The sequence below is a fragment of the Marmota monax genome, unplaced genomic scaffold, assembly GCF_021218885.2.
Source record: "Marmota monax isolate L192 unplaced genomic scaffold, Marmota_monax_Labrador192_F-V1.1 WCK01_AAM20220418_F8-fsc00151, whole genome shotgun sequence".
Lineage (NCBI taxonomy): Eukaryota > Metazoa > Chordata > Mammalia > Rodentia > Sciuridae > Marmota > Marmota monax.
The window spans coordinates 103,215-129,144 of record NW_026694226.1 but is presented as its reverse complement, the minus strand read 5'-3'; the positions used below and the strand labels follow the sequence as shown (position 1 = coordinate 129,144).

The 25,930-nt window shown below is 36.6% G+C and overlaps 1 long non-coding RNA gene across 2 annotated transcripts in view; it reads left to right on the top strand.

Annotated features, from left to right (window-relative positions):
- The first annotated feature begins 336 nt into the window (after nucleotides 1-336).
- The window catches only part of LOC124108333 (uncharacterized), a 103,451-nt gene continuing 77,857 nt past the window's right edge, over nucleotides 337-25,930 (top strand). Inside the window, exons 1-2 of one of the 2 annotated variants that reach the window (XR_009228806.1) lie at nucleotides 337-510; nucleotides 4,564-4,697. This is a non-coding gene — a long non-coding RNA (uncharacterized LOC124108333). The remainder of the gene's footprint in view (nucleotides 511-4,563; nucleotides 4,698-25,930) is intronic. The other variant, XR_006856646.2, reaches the window with a different exon arrangement.

Genomic DNA, 25,930 nt, shown 5'->3' with positions numbered 1-25,930 from the left:
TATCTAAACAGACCTACCACACCTGTCTCACAGGTTAAGCCCAAAAGTCCTTCGCCTAAAGCACTAGAGGGCTGATCAGGAACAAAAGATCTCACTTGGTCACAACTAAAATCCGAAGTGGAGTTACTCAAGCCATAGAGAAAGAAAGGGTCTGTAGCGTTGACAGCGGCTTGGAGCATGCTCAGTCCCGTCACCGGGCGGTGCCCCCCCCCCCCGCCCCAGCTGCACCCCACCCTGCTCCCGGCGGTCCTCTGACACAACCTCCCCCGGACCCTCCCCCCCATCCCCAGCCCCGGCGCGCGCTCCCTGGCACCCACAAGGGCGTTCAGCAGCGCGCCTCCCCTGCCCGCTGCCCCCCTCCTCCTCCGGCTGCTGCAAGCGAGGACACGTCAGGGGACATAAATAAATAAATAATTCCATTCACCGGGTGACAGCGAGGCGAACCGGCTGCGACTGGGTGGGGGAGGACCCAGAGCTGCAGCGCCCACCCTGTGCCAGAGATCAGATAAAGTAAGTACACTCCGGGAAGAAGGGAGGAGGAGGAGGAGGAAGAAAAGGAGGAGGCTCTGGCGGAGAGGAAGGCAGCGTGCGTCTGTCTGCAACTGGAGCTGCCCAGGGAGCCGCACGCGTGTGTACAAATAATGGCCAGCTTGTGACAAACGCGCCAACGCACAGTTTGCCAGTGAGCCCTTATATAGGCAAAAACCCCTGAAGCTGCCGCGGCCGAAGAACTGTGGTCCGCCGGGCGCACGGAGCGCGGAGCGGGAGTGGCAGGGGGCGAGCACGTCGGGGTGGTGGGCCTGCGGGGTCCCGGGAGGGATAGCCCTGGGTGGTTTGGGCCAGGAGCTGCCCGCGCTCTCTGTTTTCGGACAGACTTGACCCGCGAGGGACTGCCCAATCTCCTTGGCCCACGGGACTCTGGGATCTGGTTCCTGTCAGGCGTGTCCCTTGTGCGCGCTTCCCCAGCATCTCGCCCCTGGGCCCCTGAGCACCTTGGGGTGGTGTCGTAGCTGCAGTAGGTCGAGACAGGTAGTGAGAATGCGTGTAGGGAGCGGCTGGCTACTCTTGTAGCAGATGATCTGGGCTCGGAGAGCTGGGAGGAAGGGACTAAATGCCAGGGGGCTTCAGTTGCGGTATGCTGAAAGCATGGCGGAGGTGGAGGCAGATGGAAAGGTGGATGCGGGCGAGGCCTGTGGCTGAGCAGAAGGGCTGTACTGACTTGGCAGGGGCCAAGAAGGGCTTGCTTCTCTCCTGTGTATGCTTGGTTTTCTGGGCCACTGCGCCACGCTTGGGGCGCCAGGCCCAACCAGGTTGCTTGAGAGGCTGGAAGCCCTGGAGCCTGCTCACGTGCTAACTGCCTCCTTCCTCAGCAGATGCTGCAGTGCAGCTGCCCTCTCCATCCTTTTTCTCTTCCACTTGCGCGCTCAGGTAGGATTGCCCACTGCCTTGAGAAGGGCGGTTTTGCCCAAGGCCACTTTCTCTCTACAGCCAGGGAAGGGAATTTTGTGGTTCCATCCCAGAGAAATTAAAACACAAACACAAATACACACAGGAGAGGAAATTAGGGATAGTGTTTCTAGAAGTATTTCTTTGACCCTCATTCCTAGAGAAGTAGGACTGGGTTGCATTAAGCGAGGCTGTTTAGAGGCAATAGGAAAGCTAGTACTTCATGTACTCCTCCTTTCTCTGGTCCAAAAAGAGACGAAGCAGATGAATAAAAATAGCAGGCAATGATAAACGCGTCGTGAAAAAAGACTGGGCAAGAGGAAGTCATGGGCACAAATGCCCTTTCTTGGCGACTACAGGCTTTATGGTTAAACCCAGTCAGAGCTCTGAAGGTTGCAAACTTTCAGCACACAGGTTAGCTTGAATGTGCTGTGTCATTTGAACCACAAGTACTAAATGCTCATTTGGTCCAGTGTGGCTGAAAAATCAGAATTGGGTGGGGGCTGCAGAGGGCAGGGCAGATGAGGGTTGAATAAGGTGACTCATATTTAGTCCTGATGAAGCAATCCTAGCTCCACTTTCTGCTTCTGAACACATTACATTTAAATCAATCTAAGTGAGAGGGCAACTGAAGGATTTCAGTGAAAGTAAGATTATAACAGCAGTCAACTCAGTATATTGGGTAACAAATCATAAAGTCAGAAACTACTTTTTGCAAAAATTCACCATAACAGTGTCTAGTTACATGCTGCTCTTTTCTCCCAAGGACTTTTGATGATGGTTAAATGCTCTGAAATTTAACACTAGTTTCCAATACCCAAGTTTGTGAATCTTTCTGTAAATGCTTGGTTTATTTCTAGATATATACTTAGTCTTTTATGATATTTGGCTTACATTTTTGACCTTGAGTCCTTCTAGAGGGAAGGAGCACAGAGTGAACTAAAGAAATGTCCCTAGTCCAGTTATATTCCTGGATCACTTAGCTGAAATAAAAAATGTGTCTCCTGAATTTACTTTTAATTTTATATTCCTTCACCAAATGTTTTTGAGAAGTTCACAGGGGAGAAGGGAATTAATTGTAGAATCAGGCCCAGAATTTGAGCTGATTTCTGCACTTGTGAAAGAGTGAGTAATTTATTTAATAATCTGGGCTTTATTTTTTCCTTAGTCATAAAATTGGATTACTAGTATCTACCCGGAAATCCTCTTGTTTGGAATAAAGAAAGTGGAAATAGCTAAAACATAGACCAGCTATTTTGAGCCTGTAAAATCATCATCAGCCCAAACATCCTAGTGGAATTACCAAGATGAATGAGATTGGAGTTCCACTCTTAAGAAATTAACATCTAGTCATTCAGGTTAATCCTCCTATTCCATTTGGTTTTTGGTTTTTCATTTTTTTCTTTTCTCAATGAGAGAGGGATACATCCCAAATTACCTGAAAATAATTCAGTAGTTGTTTGAAGAATGTTTGTATGGTCTGCCAAAATGCAAATTTGAGAAGGGTCCCTTGTCTTAGGAACCTATGTATCCACCCCAACCTTTTGTTCATTGAGGGCGACCATGTTTGTTCATTGAGGGCGACCATGTACAAACAAGTAATTGAAGGTTTTCTCCCTGCTCCCAGGGAGTTTGCTCCTTCTTTGAAGATTATCTTGGCCACTAAATTGATTTCTACTTTTTGAGAGAGGAGGTTAAGCTCTCAATTCTTAGACACTGTGAATAGACCCACTCATACCCAGAAGCCCAAGAATATGGTAACTTACGATCTCTAGAATGCTTGCCATATTCTAGACATGGTGTTTCTGCTTTCTGGTAGCACGCAAACCCCCTTTGAGGTAGGTCTGTCCATATCCATGTTTGCAGAAGAGGAATTTAGGCACAGTTAAGTGACTTGTGTCTGTGGAACAGCTCATGTCATAGTCCATTTTGTATTGTTATAATAGAAATCCTGATACTGGATGATATACAGGATAAAGAAAAAGATTAATTTGGTTCACAATACTGGGAAGTCCAAACAGTATGGTACTCTTGTCTGGAGAGTGCTTCCTGGTGGTGTTACAGTATGGCAGAAATATGGAGTTGGAAGTTGGTGCATACAAAGGAGGCTAAGCGCAGGCCTTGTAACAACCCATTGCCACAGCAACTAATACAGTCCCCTCTGACCTAAGCCACTCTTCTGAGATAAGTATTAATCCATTATGAAGGTGATGTCCCCATGACCCAAAATGCCTCTCAGAGGCCCTACTACATTTGAAGACCATTTTGTGGTGGGACCAAACCTCAACAAGAGTTTGCAGAGGGACAAATCTTATTAAAACCATAGCAGCTAGTAAGTGGCTATCCTGGGAGACAGCACCCAGGCGGTCTGTCTGGCTTTAGCCACTACACAGTACAACTTCTGCCTTGTATAAAGCTAAACAAGGCCAGATTGTTGTGTTCTTCATCACTTAGTGCAGTGCCCAGCACACAGTAGCACCGGAATCTTATTATAGAAAGAATGAAGGAGTGAGGGAGGCAGAAATGCAGGAAAAGGGGAAGAGAAGGAAATAAAAAAGGAACAAACTGAGTCTCTTCTGCCTTCAACTCTGAATATGATAGAAAATGCTATACAGACTTCCCTGAGGACAAGATAGTTGCCATTAAGGCCCATTTGTGTGAATTAGAAAAGTACTCTCTTTGGGCTGAAAAATTAGCAAAAGGTGTCTATACAAATCAAATAGAAACCCAATTAAAATGGCTAAGAAATAGAAAAAAAAAACTACATTCAGTGGCTGTGAATTTAAATATCACTTCATAAACTGGTTGACTTTGTCTTATTCAGCATGGAGATAGAGCTTGTAGTTGTATCCTGAACACCAAAGAAGAAAACACTGTCAAGTGTCATAGACTGTGCCTGACAAATAGAAAGGCATGCAGCAATCACTAACTGCAGTCTTTTACTATTTTGGCCCCTTTTCCCCCAGCTCATCTCAAGGAAGAAGCCCTCTCCTGGTTCCCACATCTGGATGTAATCTGTGTTCATCTGAACTGCCTTGTAACTTGATCTTGGATGCTCTTACTCTGTTTTACTTTCTATCATAATTCTCTGAGTAAGCATCCTATCTCTCTTCCTAGGCTTCATGGTCTTTGAGTGAAGAGACCATTCATCTTGGAAGCCAGCTTACTGGACAGGGCAGAGGTAAAAGCAGGAGCTCAGAAGTCTGGCCCGTCTGGGTTCTGATCTCGGCTTTGCCACTTGAGCATTAAGGGTAAGTTGCTAAATGTCTTTAAATTTTGGTTTCTCATCTATAAAAAAAGAAAATAATAACCACTTTTACATATTGATTGTAAAGATTGAGGTAGTGAAATAGCACTTGCCTAAAAATAACTCAAAACATGTTTGCTGGTTTGGGCTATTAAATATTTGGCCTGAAAGCTTTTAGGGTGCTATAAGGATCACTGGCTTATTCTGACCAGATTTTCAGAAACTCTTTGAAATCTCAAGTCTCCCATTAGATGACATAATAGTGTTGAATTGCATAATAAACCACTAAACAGACTTCCCCTGAGAGGTCAACCTGGTTTGTCACAGGCTTTCTTAAAACTGTTTGGATCAAAGTGATTAGGAAATGTGTTAGAAGACAACTGCTCAGTAATTCTTGGTGAGTAATAGGTTCTTTTCTTTTTAAACTTGTAGGAAAAAGCATTTTTTAATTGTTGTCTTGTATGGTGAACCTAGGAGCCTAATCTACCTACGTGGGATATTCAGCAGTTTATATCTCAGTATGATAGAATAGCCTAATATAGGCCATTGTTTAGAAGAATAAATCACATTTACCAAACATATTTGACAATTAGTAATTATGTAGGGTGATATGTGCATTTATATATGAAATAATTGAGAATACTAGAAAAAATGTGCATTTATATATGAAATAATCAAGAATACTGGAAAAAAACACGTTAAACAAATTGAACTTAACTATAATAAAACTAGTGCAGCTAGACAAGTTGGACTAATTTTTACTTGGATGCACTAGAGACACTTTCAACATATTCACAAATCTCAGTTTTGATAAATGATGCAAATATTGTTAGAAATGATTTTCCTGACCTAATACCAAAACTTTCTTGTAAATGTTTTCATTAATATTCATTGAAATTCCTAAGGAGTTCAAGAAAACCCAACAGGACATTTGATTGACAGCTATAAGATGCTGGTATAAAGATTTTTCTGTTAATGGTTCTGTGCAGTTTGGATTGTTTCACAAAATATCTGTGGTTTAATTATAGAAACCAGTGACTAATTTTTGGTAATGCTTGGCATTAAAACAACGACTTTCAGTTGAAAATATTTAGTAGTAGTGGTGAACCCAAGTGAAACATTTGTTTAAATAAAGATCTGTGTAAAATGCTGGTGTTTTATAAAAAGCATTTTCTACTTTCTCCCCTAATAATATGATGACATGTGTTATTACTTAGTCTTGATTCCTAATCATATTTTGATTAAAGCTGTTGGCTGAAGAATCATTATTAGTGAGCTTTACATTACTATAATGAAATACCTGAGGCAGCTAACTTATAAAGAGAAAATGTTTATAATTTAGCACACAATTTGAAGATTTAAAGTCCAAGATTAGATGGGGTGAGGGTGGGGTGAAGTTGTAGGGAGTTAAGGATTGGTTTGACATTTGGTGAGGATGGTAGATAGTAGCACATTATGGCAGGAGTGTGTGTGTGTGTGTGTGTGTGTGTGTGTGTGGCAGGGATAGGGGGGCAAAGGGTCACATCTCAAACCAGAGCAGAGAGACTGGGAATCCGTAATTATCCTTAAAGGTCCGGTTGCTATAACAAATTGTCAAAGATTGTGTGGTTTATAAACAACAGAAATTTATTCTCATAGTTCTAGAGCTGGGAAATCTGAAATCAGAATACTGGCATGGTTGACTGGTGTTGAGAGTTCTATTCCAGGGCACAGACTGCAGGTTTCTACATCTTCAAGTGGTAGAAAGAGGGTAAGAGAACTCTCAGGAACCCCCTTTATAAGAGCACTAATCCCATTTCTGAGGGCTACATCCTCATGACCTACTTACCTCTCTCCCTGCCTCCTGCACAGCAAGGGATCAGTAAACTGAACAGGAGGGATGTAAACAAGCTGAGAAAAATTAATCAAAATTGTAGAAATAAAATAAAAACTCATTTATTAATTGAAAGCGGGGGGCACAGTGGGTGATCAGCTCTGATGGAGCCTGGGTCTAACAAAGAAAAAGAGCCTACCTTTTATTTTTATAGGTAGGAACACCAAAGGGTTTCAGTGTGACAGGCTTCTTGAGGAAAATAGGATAAAGATAGGAAAAGCAAGCTATATGAGGCTTGGCAAGTTATGCCCACCTCCTCCCTCTGGGTGACGACGTTTTGAAATCAAGGCCTCTTGAACTAGTGAGTTCCATGGCAAACACAGAATTTCACCCATCAGCAGGAATCACCTTGCAAATGAGTGTTCCCAGGGCATCCTGGCACTGTGGGTTCCCAAGAGCAGTGTTTCACTGTTCAGGGCTTTACATAGTTTGAAGCAATGATTTATCAACTGCCTATGACATACCTTCAAAAGCCACCATCTATTAATAGCATAACCTTGAGGAGCGGGTAGGATGGCAAAATATGAAATTTGGTTGGTGGGAAGAATGAAATCAAAACTAGTAAGAAGATCCTTTTTATACAATATCACTAAAAATTGACTCTGAAAATGAGAGACATTTGGAGCTCAGGCATATATTGGAATATACCTTTAGAAATCTAAAAGTGTCTAACTTAACCACCACATGATGAAGCTTCTGTCTTGTCTGAAGTTAATCAAGGGCCAAGACTGTTGTGCTCTTCATTGCTTAATGCAGAGCCCGGGACATGGTACTACTGAACATTTATAGAAAGAAGGAAGGAAGGAAAGAGTGTCATCCCTGTGACTAGAGCTTTTCATACCTTGGCTCATTAAAAACTTACAATAGCCCAATGAAATGTATATTCTTTTTCCCATTTTACAGAAGCCCACTCTAAGAGAGAGATAGAAGCAAATAATTGTCACATTGGGTCCTTAACAATGGCCTTTGACCTCCATATGCCAATAGTTTTCTGTCAGTCTTTATAACAACAACAAAAAAATCCCTCTACATTTTAATTTGCCTCTGAGTAGAATGGCACTAGATATTGGCCAATATGATCAAATTGAGAATGTTTAACGGCATAAATTTATCCTTGGGATCAGAATATTCTCAAATAAAAAAATCAATTTGTTTTTTCTTGAAGGAAAAAATAATAATCTAGTATGAAAACAATTTGATTTGAAAAGATGAATTTTTTATTTATAAAATATAATAATTATTAGCATTTAATAATCCTAGATCTCCTGGCTTCCAGATCTTCATTTGCTTTAAATTATCAGCAGCTTTTGGCAAAGCTGGAACTTGCTGCTCCTTGAATTCCTCGTTTGGCTTCTGTTTGCTTCTGGTCCTCTCTGGCTGTTCTCATTTCACTGGAGTATCTGTTTCTAAATTTCTGTTTTTGGTTTTTCTTCTGTCTTTATTTTGTTGATTGTGAAATTCCTCAATGCTTGACCTTCATTTTCTTCTGGTAGGAATAACTTCCAAGTCATGGTCCTCAGCTCTGACCTTCCCTAAGCTCTAGGCCTCTCTGGACATTTCCAGTTGTCTGCTAGATAGCTCCCTTTATTTTGCTGCAGACATCTCTGACACCCTGTGGTCTCTCCTGAACTTTCTAAGTCTCCTTCTTTCCTTTTTTTAACCTGCACTTATTTTGTTAGTATCAGCATTATTCCAGTCTAGAAGTTTTAGAGAACCCCCTCCCTCTAGCCTTCTATCTCACAATTATATACCCACAATATACCTGTCTTCAGAAACTCCTATGGCAGCATATCTCCCCTACTATGTTAGTAACACTTTGATGACCACCATGATCTAGCACCAAAGGACCAACATTTCAGTGCTTGCATGATGTAACTACAGACAGCTTTTCCAGGCCCATCTCCCACAGCCATCCTACGCAAATCAATTTGAACTGTCCTCTGTTCCTCATTCATTCTCATTTTATTTCCTGCACTGCATCTGTGGTCATACTCTTTCATATTGACATGCTCTAACTTCCTACTATTTCCATTTCTAACTTTAACTTTACTTTCAGAGCTGCTTATATTAGAAATTCCTCTGAAGCCTCTGGATTAGGTAAAAGAAAAGTTTTCTAAAATTTCAGTACATTGCATTTGTAATACCTTAGTTATTCCAAACATGTTATTATAATTGCCCTTGTATAAGTCTTTAGTTTCTCACTATACTTCAGACTTCTGGATGTCATGGATTATAAATGTTAATATTCATGCCTCCTTTAGCAGTTGGGTGGATTTTGGAATTGCAAGGAATTTAGTGTACATCTGAGTGTTCCGACTTTTGTGTATTGTTTCTATTTTATCTTTGGCATCTTTGATAACCACCATTTGGGGTTTATTTTAAGGATACACATAGTATACACATGGAAGCAGCCTATTTTTTTTAAAAGGTAGTTCTAATTTGGACTACATTTTTTTTGTTGTTGTTGTTGTTCTAAGGTGTTTATTCAGCTCTCTGTGGCTGAAATAGATTACTTTTCCAGTTGAGTGGCAGCCTGTACATACATGGTGACAGTTCACATGTCTTATGTTTTCTTTATCAATTTAACATATTTAGTTTTCTTAACTGTTCTTTATTTGACCTGATTCTTTTTCAGGGCTGTTGCATTTTTTGGAGGAGACTTTAGGAAAGTCCAAAAGTATACAGAATACTTACTGGAGTACAGTGGTTGTTTCTGACTATAAATATTTGAACTGTTGTTCATGACACAACTGATCAGCACTACACTGTTTTCAGGTGAAGTCAAAAGGTGACAGTCAAGGTGTGTATATGGACTCACCTCTGGAAGAACTTCTCTGCAGACTTGGGGCTGAACATTTTTTTCTCTGTGTAATGAATTAACAAAGGAAGAAACCACTAAAAGATAGAGGGAATTTAATTTTAAATTTTGATTACAATTGGAAATTAGCCATTCAATAAAATTATCCTCCTCCTTTGTAGATTAATAGAATCAGAGGTAAAACAACAAATATACCATGTATGTATATGAATAAATGAGTTTAAAGGTAGTAGAGCAAAGGAGTAAGCTATTAGGTAAAGTTACAGAGTTAACCTTTGTGTAAAATTTAAGTTGCCTTTATTGAACACTTCTGTATGTAAGGCATCCTTTTAGTACTTTATATGTTTTAACTAATTTTATCCTCAAAACATTCTGAGGAAGCATGGTTATCACCCTCATATTCCAGATGAGAGAATTAGAACACAAGGGTAAAATATCTTGCCAAAGTTACTCATCTTGCCAGGGGAGGGGTCTGGATTTTAATCTATTAACCACATACACTTTTCACTATTAGTATTTTCAAATGATTAGTACTTCAGTGAATTTTAAGACATTCTAGAGGAAGGAAATTTGAGAACATCTAAAAACATTTTTAACTAGTCAAGAGACTAGTCAAATATAATAGGGTGGGTCTGTTAAAACACTCTGACAAGAATAATAAACCTTCCTTACCATTTGAATTAAGTATAGAACAAGGTAGGAAGCTTAGAGAAAACACTGACCTCTTATGAACCCAGGGAGGCTGGAGAACCATTATGGACTAAAGAACAATAAATATGAGATGTCATTCCCTTAGATTGGTTGTGAGTGGTGGGGGTAAATGTGTATGGGGTGGTAGGACTCCTAAGGATGTCCTGGACTGTTGGTACGAGCAGATATATGAACAGAGATGAACAGAGTAGGAAAAGTATATGTCACTTTTCTCATGGAAAAGTATATGTCAAATCTACAATGAAGGAAGATTTTTTTAAAATTATTTTTTAATTTTAGTTGTCAATACCTTTATTTTATTTATTTATTTTTATGTGATGCTGAGGATCAAACCCAGGGCCTTGCGCGTGCTAGGCACGAGCTCTACCGCTGAGTCATAGTTCCAGCCCCTGAAGGGAGATTCTTGAAGAAGGCCTCTGACATATTTCAAGCCAGAGAATGCAATGCTTTAACCAATAGCATTCATCTATTATGTTGTTCCAGATACTGTTTTAGATGTTAGAGAAATGACTGAAAATAAATTTGTGAGTCTTTTTTAGTCTTCAGTCACACAAATAATCAGACATATTCTTGAAGCAAGATTAAGCATTTTGTGTCTCGGAGGAAACTTTTTGTAGAACATCAGGGCTGTTTCCCTTTAGTGGGTTTCACTCTATAGTTCTCACTTTAGTCACTTCCCCCTTTCTCTCCATCTGTCCTGTTAGATCAGAGGCTTTGGAGGTAGGCAAGTAGACCTCCATGAATTTTGACTCAGCCAGTGTTAAACTGTTTGACTAAAAATCATTATTTAAATTTCCAGAGCTAAATTTTTTCATTTTGAAAGTGGTTAATAAAGCCTATTTATAGTTTTTCATTGGAGAGCAAATAAATAATGCTGGAAGCCAATAGATGGTAACACAGTCATTTCGTTCTTATCCTGCCCGTGTATTTGATGTGTTTTCAGGAAGAGTTTCCTTATCCCCGGGGAATTCTATTTTCTGCACAAGTATTTGTGGGTTATAATATTTCAGTTTAAACTAGAACCAAGTAGGATGCTCAGAAAACAAATAATGTGTTGACTTTACAATAAAGTGCATCTTTCCAATATATACAAAATCCTGGCTTCTGAACATATACAAGAACACTCACATATTGACATTAATGCTACAAAAGTATTTAAGTGATGAATTTTTCACTTAGCTACAGAGTTAGTAGTGTCAGTTGGGAGTATATTCCAAGTGAATTTTAAGATAAGAATTCCTTAGTTTCCATCTAGCTATAATAGTGCATATAAGCACATTTAAAAGCTGCCACAAATAGACTTTCTATGGACTTTACAGATATTTGTTCATGTTAAAACATAAATATACACCAACATGATTCATGATAATATTACTTTACAGATAGGGAGAATAAAGACTCAGTTTGCTGCATTTTTAAATAGAAGTATTATTGGAATACAGCTACATCTCTTTCTTTCCATATTTTTCTGTATCTGCTTTCCTGCTACAGTAAAGTTGAGTAGTTCTGACTTAGCCTATAAAATCTAAAATATTTACTATTTGGTACTTTAGAGAAAAATATGTGTTGATCATGCTCTAGGATTTAGAAAGAGGGACATTTTGTTTTGTGATGAAGCAATGAAAGAAGGCTTTAATTAACAAAGTAAAATTTGATTTGGAACTGAAAGAGATTCTTTGGTTAAGTGAAGAAAGGATATGCCTCTTTTAAGTGCCATAAAACTCAAAATGGAAAGCAAACATCTATAAATACAAGTCTGCTTAAGTATAAGACTCATATATATAGTTTATATTATGTTAAAACCAATGTACTTTTTAGAGCATTCATCCAGAACACTGATCCTTAAACTTGATGAAACATTTGACTCAACTGGTGGACTATTTAGGAGTTTTCTTTTACTTAACAATTCATGGTGCTAAAGTGTAGAGTCATGTGATCTAGTAGATTTATTACTTTGATAAAATTGATTATTTTATGTTGAGGGCAGAGACCACTTTTTCCTTCCATGTTATTTTTATTTTCATAAACTGAGGGAATGAATGGGCATAACACCAGCATTTTTTTTCTAATCACTACTTACAATAAAATACTAGATATTGAATGCACAACTAAGTACTAGCACTATGACAAGAGCTTTTCATACTTTATCCCATTAGAAACTTAAAATAAGCCAATGAAGCTGATGCTCTTATTCTCATTTGATAAGAGAATACTGAGGAATAGATAGAAGAAAATAATTGGCATAAAACCACAAACTAGTAAGAAAACCTTCTTTATACAACATGACCAAGAAATTGACTCCTTGAGAATCACATACTTTTAAAGCTAGTATATAAATAAAAATATACTTTTAGAAATTTTTAAAAAGTGAATATTCCAATTTGTTCTATCATGTGACCAAGTTTTTTTCTATTCAGAGCATTGTGCCATATATTAAAAAGTTGAGTCAGTTTTTACTACAAATGCTTCTGCAAATTTTTATTGAAAATACTGTCTTTGTGTGTGTGTGTATGTGTGTGTGTGGTACTGAAGATTTAACACAGGGGCACTCAACCACTGGTCTATGTCCTCAGCCCTTTTCATTTTTTATTTTGAGATAGGGTCTTTTGTTTCTTTCCCAGGCTGGCCTTGAACTTGCTATTCTGCTGCAGCCTTCTGAGTAGCTGAGATTACATGTGTGTGATAGGAGGTAAGCAAGTAGACCTCCATGAATTTTGTGTTACAACAGGCCTGAAGAAAATATTAACTTATAATGGGGCCAGAACTCTGTGTGTGTGAGACTCAATTTCTTTCTCTGTTACTCTTTGCTTTGCCTCTTAATGTTCAGTTGTTTGTAGTTTTCCTCCCTTTTCTACCTTTTCCTGTCGTTTCCCTTTCTCATAGTTACATAGGTTCCACTGATCTGTTTCATAGTGTCTTTGATGTATGTAGCTATAAAGAGCTGAGTATATTTTCCTAAGTCAAGAACTGCCTCAGAGTAAAGATAAAAATCAATGAAACTTAATAACAGTTAGTTCATCCTTATCCCCAGGGATATATTCCAAGACATGGATGGCTGAAACCAAGGATAATACTGAATCTCATATGTACTCTGATTTTTCCTCTACACATATACTTATGATAAATTTGTCCCTTTCACTTCAAAGAAGGATTTCATGATTTTTCTTTAGTGTAGTTGAACTACCAGCATCATAACTTTTGCATGTTAGGACGGTTATTAAGTGAAATAAGAATTAACAAGCACTGCAGTACTGCCAATAATTGATGTGGTAGCTAAGATGGCTACTATGACTCAGGAACATGTAGTTCATGTAGCAAGGATACACTGAACAAAGGGTCGATTCCTGTCCTGGGTGGGTTTATCACTCCACTTAGAAAATACTGCACAAAATATTGAGTTGTTTATTTCTGGGACTTTCCATTCAACACTTACAGACCATGGTTGAACACTGGTAACTGAAATTCTGAAAAGTAAAACTGATTTGGGGTGACTACCGTACCACTTTCTTTTTCTGAACTCAAGGGAGAAGATACTATAGAATAATTTGCAACTCACTAATGGATATGGCAAAATAATAAAGGGATATAAAATAGTAAATGACTCAGAGGAAGCCACAGGGAGTCCAAGAAAATATTAGTATGTTGTCCCTCATGGGCCACATTAGCATTTCCCATGGCTACTGTGCCATGGGAGAACATTAATTACACACAGTAATGACCTGATACAGAAGGATTCACAGACATCAGATCTACAGGTCACACAAAAATTATTTCATTTTTCATCATTCATTTTAAAGTAACACATACTATTAATTTGAGAAAAAATACTTCAGTGACAAAATAATGGATTCTTATATTTTTATGTGATTTTTATTAATAACGTAAATTTATTACTCTTTCTCCCTAAGAAACCTGGGTCTGTTTGTTTTCAAAAGTTCCCTGAAGAGGAAAGACACACTTCTGAAAGTATCATCAATTTAGAAATTTAATTATGACTATTCATTGGGATATCTCAGTGTTTATTATCAAATTTATTTGGTATTTGGTCTATAACTTTCATTTAAGAGTGAGTGTCTGAACCGACTCTTTTAGTCCATAAGCTATTTTGAATTATTTCACATTTTATTAGTCCTTTTATCTTATAGCTTCTTGTCTTAAAGCAATAATACTTAATATCTGTTCAACTCTACATTCAGATTATGATTTGTAGTCTTTAAAATCTAAATTTAAAAGAAAAATTATTTGATACTCTTTTGGTGTCTGAGAGATTTTCAAGATGATTTACACACCCAGATTTTTGGAATTAACAAAGGGATGAGCAAGGCAGTGTGACAGACACAGGTTCATGGGGCTTTTACATGGATCACTTAGTATAATCCCGAATGTCATCTGATATTCTGAACAGTCCTATAGAATGGACATTTTCATCACCAATTTAGAATGGAATAAATGTAGCCTTGGATGGCTCGGATGGGTTAGGTAACATGACTCTATTTCCAAAATCCACTCATTCTTCGGTATTTCACATTATCTTCTCATGTAAACTGGGAGCTCCCCTTTGCTTTCGCACACACATTTCATGAGAGGGTTAAATTGTGGGGACAATGATACATAAATACTTAGGATTCTATTCTTTTAAAATGTGCTCATTTTAAAAAATCCACTCCTAAAAAATCATATTTTTAAATGTCAAAATGTCAAAATCATACCTGGAAGTCTTCCCCAAGAAACAAACAAATGAAAAAACCTCAAAGTATAATAAATATGTTGGCAATGTGTTATTTTACACTCTTCTACACTCATAATCTTTTTTTTTCAAAAATGTTAATTCTATATACTGCATGTTGAGACTAATGTCAGTACCAACAAATCAGGTAGAAATCAATAACATTATTAAATTAAGGCTTTGTTTAAATCACTGAAATCTGAATATTGTTTTACACCTCTCCAAGTATTTGAATATACTTTATCAAACAGGTACATTCAACTCCAATTATACCTTAATAAGAAGACTATCCATTTCTAAAAACATCTTAGTAATAATTGTTTCATTAAATTACCCAGAACTTCATTATGATTTCAAATTCAATGTAAAAGTCCATTAAACCTATTTCAAAGCAATTTTAGAGGTTTCTCATTGTAAACAATTTAGGTCTTAATGCTAGTCCTGTGATCAGAACCTTGAAGAGGGTGCTCTTATGAAATTCTAACATACATCTTTGAAAATGTGTTTCTTTTATAATAATATGCAATTTCATACTACATGATTGAGATAATATGTGTTCTGCATGTGAGGCACTTCAGTTAGGCAACATTGGGCTTTGTTTACCAAGTTTTGTCTTAGTTCAGGCTGCTGTAAACAAACACTATAGACTGAGTGGTTTATATACAACAAAAATTTATTTCTCACAATTCTGGAGGCTGGGAAGTTCAAGATCAAGGTGTTGGCAGATTTCATGTCTGGTAAGCGACCACTTCCAGGTTCATAGACAGGTGTCTTCTGTCACCTCACATGGTAGATGTGGAATCTCTTATAAATGTAGCAATCCCATTCATGAAGGCTCCATTCTCATGACCTACTTATCTCCTAAAGGCCTTACTCCTTAATGACATTATCTTGGAGGTGAGAATTCAACATGTGAATTTCAAAAGGACATAAACATTTAATCTGCAGCAAGGTTTTATAGTATTAAATACTCTTACAACTCATTGTTGACAGGAGAATCTAATTCCTTCATTGCAATTAAAATAGCTCTTTCTTGACATCAGAAAGATGTCTAATCAAGGAAGTGATCAAGTAAAAGGTACATCTTACTACCTGAATGTTTTATAGGGAGAGTTGATGAGGAACACAGGAAATAATCCATATTTAATTGGATGCCTTTATGGACTGGTCAAGAACATAGATCATGTATTTTTTAAACAATCCATATTATTTGAGCAGTAACTTTCTGAAGCCAAGAATCAAAAGCCAGTAATTCAAACAAGAGGGAATATGTATATCAGATATTCTTGAGTGCATAAGACTTCTTTCATAAAAATTCAATTAGAGATTACAGTTGAAAAGGTGCTAGGATTACCATTAACAATCTTGTTAAGGTTCTTACTAAGCTAAATACAATATTCAAATAGAAAGTCCATTTGGGTCTTTAAGCATCATATATTCCCAGTTTCTTGGGGTGAGAAACACTTTTACATGGACTATTTTGGTTTCTGAAAGGACCATCTTTTGTAATCAAACCATTAATCAAAGGAAGTGGTTTGGATGTGCTTTCATGTTATTAAAGGGTATAATATAAGATGATTGTAGTGCCATGATTATTTATTTTATTATACAATCAACCTTTTTAAAAAATAATGTTATTGTTTTCTTATCCACCTGCAATAGTTTAAATGTGTCTGCTCCAAAATTTATATGTTAAAATTTAATAGTCCATGTGATAGCATTAAGAAATGTGGCCTTTAAATGGTGATTAGGTAATGAGGTTCCTTTTTCATGGGTAGAATTAAGGCCCCATGCTGCTTTGGGGCCTCTTGCCCTTCTGTCTTCTGCCAAAAGAGGACACAGTCTTCCATCCTAGGAGTATGCAGCAACAGGGCACCACATTGGTGGTGGACAGAGGGCCTGGTCCAGACACTGAAGGACAGAAGGCCTGGTCTAGACACTGAACTTGTCAGTGCTTTGATCTCAGACTTCATAGTTTCTAGATAGTGAGGAGTAAATGCTTTTATAAGTTACCCAGTCTGTTGGATTTTATTGTAGAAGTACAATTAGGCTAAGACAACAGCCTTCTCCTTTCTACGTTCCTGAGAAATCTCTCAAATTCCTAGAACTCTGAAACTAAAAACATACATAATGATGTAAGATCATAAATTCTCAGTTTCCTTCACTCCTTCCTTCCTTTCTTTTTTCCAGTGATGGGAATTGTGTTCAGGGCCTTGTGCATGCTAGGGAGATTCTCTATAACTCAATTGCATCCCCTTCCCTTTATTTTCTATTTTGAGACAGGGTCTTCTTAAGTTGCAGAGGCTGGCCTCAAAACTTGAAATGCTACTGCCTCAGCCCCCCCATAGCTGGGATTATAAGCAGATGCTACCATGCTCAATTTATAATTTTGTTTTAAATATGGCAGTGATCACTAATAAAATCCTTCCTTTTCTTCACTTGACATTGACTTTCACCTTTTGTTTCTTTATGATCTCTTGAAAGAGGGATTTTGTGACAGGTTTGAAAACAGGTGTGTGAAGAGACTTATGTGTCAAGATTGGCGAAAGTTCAGATGCTGAGTTTACCACCTCTGTGAAACCAACACATTGCATAGTCACAATTAAACTGCAAAGTGACCAGGCTTCTTCTCTTGGTGACTCTTCATGCGCTTTGGAGTGCCACGGATGATGTTACCATTGTGCTAGAAATCTGCACCTGGCCAGTTGTTGGATATTGAACCAATCAACATGAAGACACTTGTGTCGCTGCTTATGTTTTCTTAAATTCATCTTACTTATAACAGATTAGAATTTATTCCAGAGAGCTCCCAAGTCCCAGAAAGACCAAAGGGGAGACTGTTGGAACCTGCATGTTGCCTTGTTTTACACCCTGACCTGGTTCCTGCTCTATGACTTAACTCTGTTGGATCTTGGCATAAACTCTGGCCAAGACCTGGTGACTGTTCTCTGAAATGCCCTTCAGTTTTACTGGAAGGAGAAACTACAAATAACAGTCATGGGAACCTAACAGTTTCCAGAAGCCAGACTGACAAAGAAAAGCATAAAGGACAAGCAACAGCATGATGCCTAAAGTAACTGGCTTGTTGCTTTACAACCCTGGGCCTGTAACCTTTAGGTTTAAATAGAGTAGGCGTTTCATTGTATGGCATTTTACTTGGTACGAAACAAGAATTGGAGGCACTTGTTAAAGTATTTACTGAAGGTGGATGTGCCTTGATAATACCTAAATAATATCATTTTGTAGATATCCTTTCTTTGCTCTGACCAAAGCATTTCATCATTTATTTGGAGCAAAACTAAACAAGACACCAACAACAAAAAATAATTTCTTACACAATTCACATATTCTGGGTTGAGCATTTAAAGTGTCTAAATTCTATTTATTCTTTATGACTCTTTCCTTCACATTATTGCAAACTTAATAGGCATTTTTTTTAATGAAAATCATGAGTGATTCTTTTAAAAATACCAAAAGCAAATATTACTAGTTGAATTTTAAGTTATTTTATTTTCCTGCAGTTATAAAAAATAACCCTATCATCTTTTTAAGACTCAGCTTGTCTCTGTTCCTTAATTTTTTAATTGTCTCAAGTCAGCTGTTCATGAGAGTAAAAATAAGGAAGGTTCAAAAGAATGAGGAAGCCAAACTAAGTCACTTTTATTCTGGAGAAAAGTATAGTTAATAGAAATTAAAGAAATTTCATCATTTCTGGAGGAAGCCCTGTATATGAGAACTGTGATACATGCAAATTATTTCCATAGTGTTCTTAACATTCATAATTTAAAGGTAATTACAACTCTTTTATATTATTATAGTTAACAGCATATTTTGTAGTATCATTATCCAGTTAAAATCATATTCTGAGAATTTATTTCAGATAAGTGATATTTTATAGGTTTTAGTTATTATGTGTTGTGGCATAAATGCATTTTTTGGGTAGTTAGCTGACTAACTTTATTAATAATCTATATTTTCTAGTGAATAATATTTTGATTTAATATTATGGGATGAAGACAAATTTTTTTCTTTTTTAAAAATATAATTGTTAGGCCAATTTCTTCACAAAATTAAGCTTCCTGTATTATTATTCTATTCTGCATGCCTTTAATTATATGAATATATTACTTGAATTAATCCTCATTTATGATATTTATAAAGGCAAAATGGTTTCTTCAACATTAATGTACTCATAAAATGTTATTTGGTTTTGGACTAGCAGAAAACCCCATCTGTAGTCGACATTTAGGCAATGCCTAAGTTCAAAATTTTCCAAATTTGATATGGATATCATTTTTAGAGATTTTTATGGCACTGGAATTTTGTAGAACACTGTTTAAGAGACATTGCCTTGAAGAAAGATCTTTGTCTTCATAGGCAAACTACAATTCTGCAAGCATTATTTATAAAACTTTGCATATACCTGAAAAGTAATTAAATTTAGATTTGAGTTTTAAACATATTTCATATTCTCAAGTGTTTTAAAATACATGCAAAGTAGATAAACTCTGTCTCCATTTTCATAGTAAAATTATAAACGCCAAGATCATTGGTTTATTAATATTTTAATGTTGGTATAAATAGTAATAATAGCAGAAAAATAAATGGATTATTGGGGTGAGAACTAACTCCATAATTACTATGTGAGATCATTATGGTCATTTTATTTACTGTTGAGAGACTCACTTTGTCTTTCTAAACCTTGGGGTATCAGTTACGAAAAGTATTTTTTTTCTTGCGTCCCTTCTTTCTGTGGATTGCAACATTATATGTCTCTACATATAATTCCAAATAAAATTCTAAAATTTTTAAATCCCTTGGTAATAAAAGCTCTTAATTGTTGAACTCTATCTTCATTTTACCATTGTTAATAGCTGACCGAATTTTATGTAGAACTTCAGATTTTTGCCTCTTAGTAGCCAGACATTGAATATCTATTGCAGAATATTATGAAAGGAAAAAAAAAAAACACTGAAATTATTCCCTGACATGTGTAACCCAAATTATCTTTTATAGCCATGGTATTGTAGCTTGTAACCACATAAAATATGAAATTGGCAAGAGAAAACGATTAAGATCCTTGTAGCAGAGGAGAATGTAGGAGGCAAGCATTTGTGAGGAAGAAAAATCAAATGTACAATAAGAAAATAGTTCAAAAACGAAACGTGGGATAATTAATCACAGATAAAATTATGACACAAAAGTTCACCCCCTTGAAAGTGGGAAAATACTTACAGTTTTTATTATTTAATATATTACTTATTTAAAAAATCACCTTTCACAGCAGCATCTGAGTTTATGGCCTTTGCTGTGCAAAATTAGGTCCGATTATATTTTCACACCCAAATACAGTCCAGTTTGAGGCAGGATATATAATTATCTCTGCTTAGGCTCCTAGGAAGTGGGGAAGCTAACTGTAATGTAGTGCCTATTAATGCCAACTGCAGGGGCTCATTTTTAGTAGTGTTTCCTAATAGCAAGCCTGGATCAAGACTTGGAGAACCCTCGTTGACCCATGGGTCTCCCCCATTGTTCTAGGCAGACTAGACATCTATTCCTTTTATTAGGGAAGTTATATGCCTGCATTCGTGACTTTTGATTTTACAACCCCATGTTCATCTTTTATTAGGGCTGGTTTATACCTGTTCCACACACTGATTATTCATTATAGAAATTTCTGGCTCCTCCATCCTGTACAAATACTGAGGTACTGTCATTTTTTACAACTTCCTTCCCTGGCAAGAGGAGTCCTTGAATACCAGCCCAGGAGGTGAAGTCCATCTATCTTAGAGTGGGTTATGTTTGGGACAAAGCCTGGACTTTAGGCTGCCATCATCCTGCACTCTCCAAGTCTGTGGTAGAGACTCTTCCTTATTATTACATATTTCCTTTAATGTTTAATCTGATTTGGATGCTTCATCCTCTGTGCAATCTCCATATTGTACCAGAATTGATAAGTCACTCATTGTTTCCCTCTCAGATTATAGGGATCCAAGAAGGTGCACCATTTAGATTATTTTGATATGAGTATGGTTTTGTTTCAAGTTCTAAGATATGCAAACATGTGTTTCAAAAATTTAACTTTTATTAAAATACGAAGACTTTTACCTATATAGAAACTAGGAAAATGTGGTCTTTAAAAATCTTATCTATGTTTTTGTTGGTGGAGGTATGGTAGGGAGAGGCGATGGTGCAGAAGAATATATATGTTCACTCCGTGAGAGAAAATTGTCTTTGTTTTTGTTATATTTATAGCATTTTCTCATAAGTTTATAAACCTTCTACTTTTTCCATTCCATCATACAATCCCTCACAGTTTTGTGTTCTCTGGTTGTTCAGATTGAAGCAAATATGAGATGGATGTGTTGGGTCACCATCAAATGTAACAATCAGAGTGAAAGGTAGTACAGATGTACTGTGTGCCTCCCCGTACTGTACTGTGTGCTCCAAGTAAGGTAAAGATAAATTGTTAAGTAAGCTAGAAAACCATCTTTTAATGAAGGATAAGCTAACATTAGAAGCATCTATTTAATTACATGTTCAAATATTATTATCAACGTACTCCTGTGTTGCTGGGCTACTGTGTAAGCTACTCTTCTTTTTCTTCCAGACTGAAAAGAGATTGTTTTCTGCCCTCCCTTACTTTTGGTTATTTAAAATAGAATACAGAAAATTTTTAAGCATTGCAATCACAACTTATATGAATGCCAAAGTCACACTATAATTCTCTTTTTTTCTCCCATCAGAATAAATCTTTGGTCCATTCTTATATGGGTATATATATATATATATATATATATATATATATTTATATACACACATTATAAATACCTTCTCTTACATTAAGGCGTTATTATTTTCTGTATTCCGTCTCTTGATAAATGGCTTTGAATTTTAATAGCTGGACTTATCAGTTATTTTCATTATGTTGTTTATGTTTGTTTGCCATGTTTTGTTTAGTTTGTTGTTTGTTATTTAATTCTTCTTTCCCAGCCCCAAGGTTATAAAGATGTAATATTAAATGTCTCTCAGAACTGCCCAATAGATTTTTCCATACTGATAAAAATGTTTTCTATCTAATAATGTCTAATAAAGTAACCACCAGTACATGTGGGTATTGAGTACTGGAAATATGGATAATGTCACTGAGGAGATGAATTTTTTAATTTAATCTTAATTAATTTAAGTTGAGATTTAAATAGCCTCATGTGGCTATTGACTATTGTATTAGATAGCTTAGCAGCATCTTGGTTTTATCACTTGTGGTGCTCCATCTGGTGTTCATCTTTTTGCATGGAGTGAGGCGGAAGTCTAGTGTCACGGTTTCCCAGGAGAATGATCAGTTGGCCTGCAGCAATGGCTTTGTTTTACTGATTATTCTCTCTCTCTCTCTCTCTCTCTCTCTCTCTCTCTCTCTGTGTGTGTGTGTGTGTGTGTGCGCGCATGTGTGTTTCTAAGCTTTTTTTTTTCCTTGTTCTTTGAAAAATTAATCTATCCTGGAACTAGAAACTCTCACTTCCATAATCACCACAGCTTTATATTAACCTTTCTATTTAGTAATGCACACAACTCATCCCTTCCTTTGTTCAGTTTCAGAAATGGCTTTGCCTTTCTGTGCCATTTTTTTTTATCTTTCATATGCATTTTCAACTCTGGTTATCAAATAGAGAATGGTGAGAGAAATTTCCCCTGAATTACCATTCCAGTAAGATCTGACTAGATTTCCTGAAATCAGACTTCAAAAAAAAATTCATATTAATTTCAAATGTTTGAGTTTGTTAGTTGAATTAGTTTGTGCAAGGTTCTATCCTTTATAATATAAAGTCCCTCCATTGAAAGCAATGAACAATTTTTTTCTAAAGTAGGAAAAATAGAAATCAATGAAGTAAGAAATATCCAGAGAATAAAGAAATAGCCAAAAAGAGAAGCTGGATGGTGAAGACAATTACTTTATTTAGATTTCCTCTTGGAATACTTTATGAACTAGGTGAGTTGGACTTGGGGTTCCACAGGCCAAAAATTGCATGCAACAGATCACAAAGTCCAAAGTCGGGCAAAGGTGAACTATCTAAAAGGTGACATGTCCTCCTGGGATCAACTGAAACTGTATTGCCATTGTACTAGAAAGAGGTTGTGATGCACGCACAGGTGCTCACATGCACATGGGCACATAGCTGGAGACTGCAAAAAGACCAGTCTACCTCTAAAGTTGATTGTACTAAAGAGGAACAAAAAATACCTGAGAATTCTTCACATGGCTGTGCAGCCCAAGGTGGTTCAAAATATCTACAATTTAAAATGTCAGATAGTATCCCAGGTTTTGGAAGAAGAAAATATAAACTCTTAACTAGGAATCCAGCCTAACATAATCTTTAAGTAATCCCCACACGATAAAGATCCCAGGACTTCACATTTATAGGACATTATTATGCAAGAACCAGGAGAAGCTGCAGATAGAATCAAGTCCATAAAGACATCAGATGATAATTTTCCATTCTGTTGCAATGCTAAATGACCTCACACTTCCATTATCCAACATAGAGCAACTGACTCTGTCTCTGCAGGTATTACTTCAAATACTTGAGATGGAAAATAAAATCGACTTTGTCTCACCTACAGGTGGTAGTAACACAGATATTATTTAAGGATTGGATTTATATGGTTAGAACTCAAACTCTGTAATTAGATTGGCAAGGTTTGAATATCAGCTCCAGATTTTTCCAACTTGTGACCTTGGGTAGCTTCTTAATAATTTTGTGACTTAGTTTCTTCATCTATAAATGGTGTTGATAAGAATAGTACCTACCCCAAAGTTGTGGTGAGGGATAAATGAGTTACTATATGTGAAAAGAAAAAAGTAAAAGCAATGCCTTTGTTATAGTAGCTGATCAATGAATATTGTTTTTTTCCCCCCACTTAACTTGAAGTACCCCATGTCTCATGAGATGTTGGGATTAGGATCATGTTGTAAAACAGCTCTACTTAAATATGTGCATTCAACACTGTGGAGAAACAATAGAAAGGGAGGAAAAAGCAAACATGCCTAATGCACACAGGTGAAATAGAAACAAAACAACTTGTCAGTTTTAGGAAAAATCATTACATGATTTTTTTTTTACATAAAAATATACTTGAATTTAAAGAGGCAAATTTTTAATTAAAAAATTACATTTGTATATTATGTGTAAAATTTCACAACTGAGATTATGTAGGCCTAGTATAAGGAAGCAAAAGAAGAATATATTAGTAGAAACACTACATTTTATAAAAGTAAAATTCTGAGCATTTTACAGAAGTCTTTATTTTCCACCTAAAAATTTTAAGAAAAAATGTTTCCTATCTCAAATAATACATTTCTTTGGTCTCCTTTCAGGTACTGGAGGGTTTTTGTTGTGACTTTTTAGGGGAAGAATGTACAACTTAAAAGTCCACTTTCTATCTAATTTCCCATGAATGAGTACATACTTGTTCTGGATAATTCCTGGATCCTTTGTAACTTAAAAATGTCACTTGCATTGCTTTTCATTTATGTTTTTGTTGGTTGTTGTTGTTTGTTTTTTAGTGAACACTGTGCTTTCACTGACTGCTCATTAACCCAGTGAAGGGGATCAATGACTCACTTAAAGTCACATAACAAGTACAGAAAAGAGCCAAACTCAGACACAGGAGTCCTGATACCAAGCAAGAGGTCCTTCTCACTCTTTGACAGCAAACCATTCCAACCCAGAAATGAATGTCCTCCTATGTACTTGAGTATTCTCCAGAGCCTAGAGTAACTCTAAAATGCCAGTTTCTACTCCTGTTTCTTTTGATTATTTTGTCTTTCAATCACAGTTAACGACAGCTTGGTCAGATTGAGTAAGAGGAAAAACAGGTTTGGTAAAAACAGGGGGGTATAGATTTTAACTGGGAAGCAGTTTTAAATCCTTTGCTACTGAGTAAGAGATTTCACCTTTTCCTTTGAATATGGAGCATGTGAGAGTCAGCATGCACCAACAACAGAGTCTTCTTATAACATTTATAAATATTTATAAGTATTATCTAATGTAGCTTTTTTCCTATCCTTAGGAACACAGAGAGAAGTTGTTAAAAGTACTCGACCTTTAAATGCAGAGTGTTTAAATTAATTCATGTTATTACTTCAGTTTCACAGCTGACTTGTCTTGTAAATAAAACTTTTCCCCCATTAGAAATGAAGCCAATCTTGCAGTTCCCCACAGGTCTAATATCTTTTACACCGTGCTATGCTTCATACATTGACCTAGAACCCAGGGGAGTTTATGCGAAATTGGTGAATTAAACCAGAAATAATTTCCTGTGGCATTATGTCACAACCTCAATGATGAAAGAGAATCCTTTAATTTCTTTTGTACTTAATTACAAAAAATAAAATAAATTCTTTCAGAAATACTTAAAGTTTAATAGACCACTATTTATATTCTTGTGCTATATAAATTCCATATCCAGTTCTTTGCCCACCTAATCACCTCCCAGAGGTCCCACCTTCTAAAAACATCACATTGGGGGTCAAGGCTTCAGTATATAAATTTTGGGGAGACGCTAACATGAAGTTCATAACATTTTTCATCTAACTGCACTTATTTTTCTCCATTTCTTGCCATCTACAATGGTAGAATGGTGCTCAGAGGCCTGAGTAATCATTCATTGTTTTTTTCAAATATTTACAATCCCATTTTCTGTCCAGAAGCAATATGCCTATTAAAATCACATCCTCTTTTCATATTGTTTAAATGTTAATAACATGACCAGGGTATATATTATGCATCAAACTATTAACATTTTCTACTCATAAGGAATGAGATGGAAAAAAAAATTTATAAGCAACTTTTCAGTGGAAGTGGTTGACTACTTTTATAAGCTATTGCTATGAAAACCTTTCACTTGCAATGCATTTAAGAACATTTGCCTATGTAGCATTTCTCACGCTTCAGATTTTATTGTTGTTCCTTAAATTTGCTGTACGCCTTTCTGTGTCCTTTTAATCTCTCAATTTATTTTCTTTTACAAGCTGAGTCCATTGCTATTTTGCCCGTTCTTGAAGGGCAGCTCAAATTCCACTCTCTTTAATGATGCTTTGCTCAATGACTC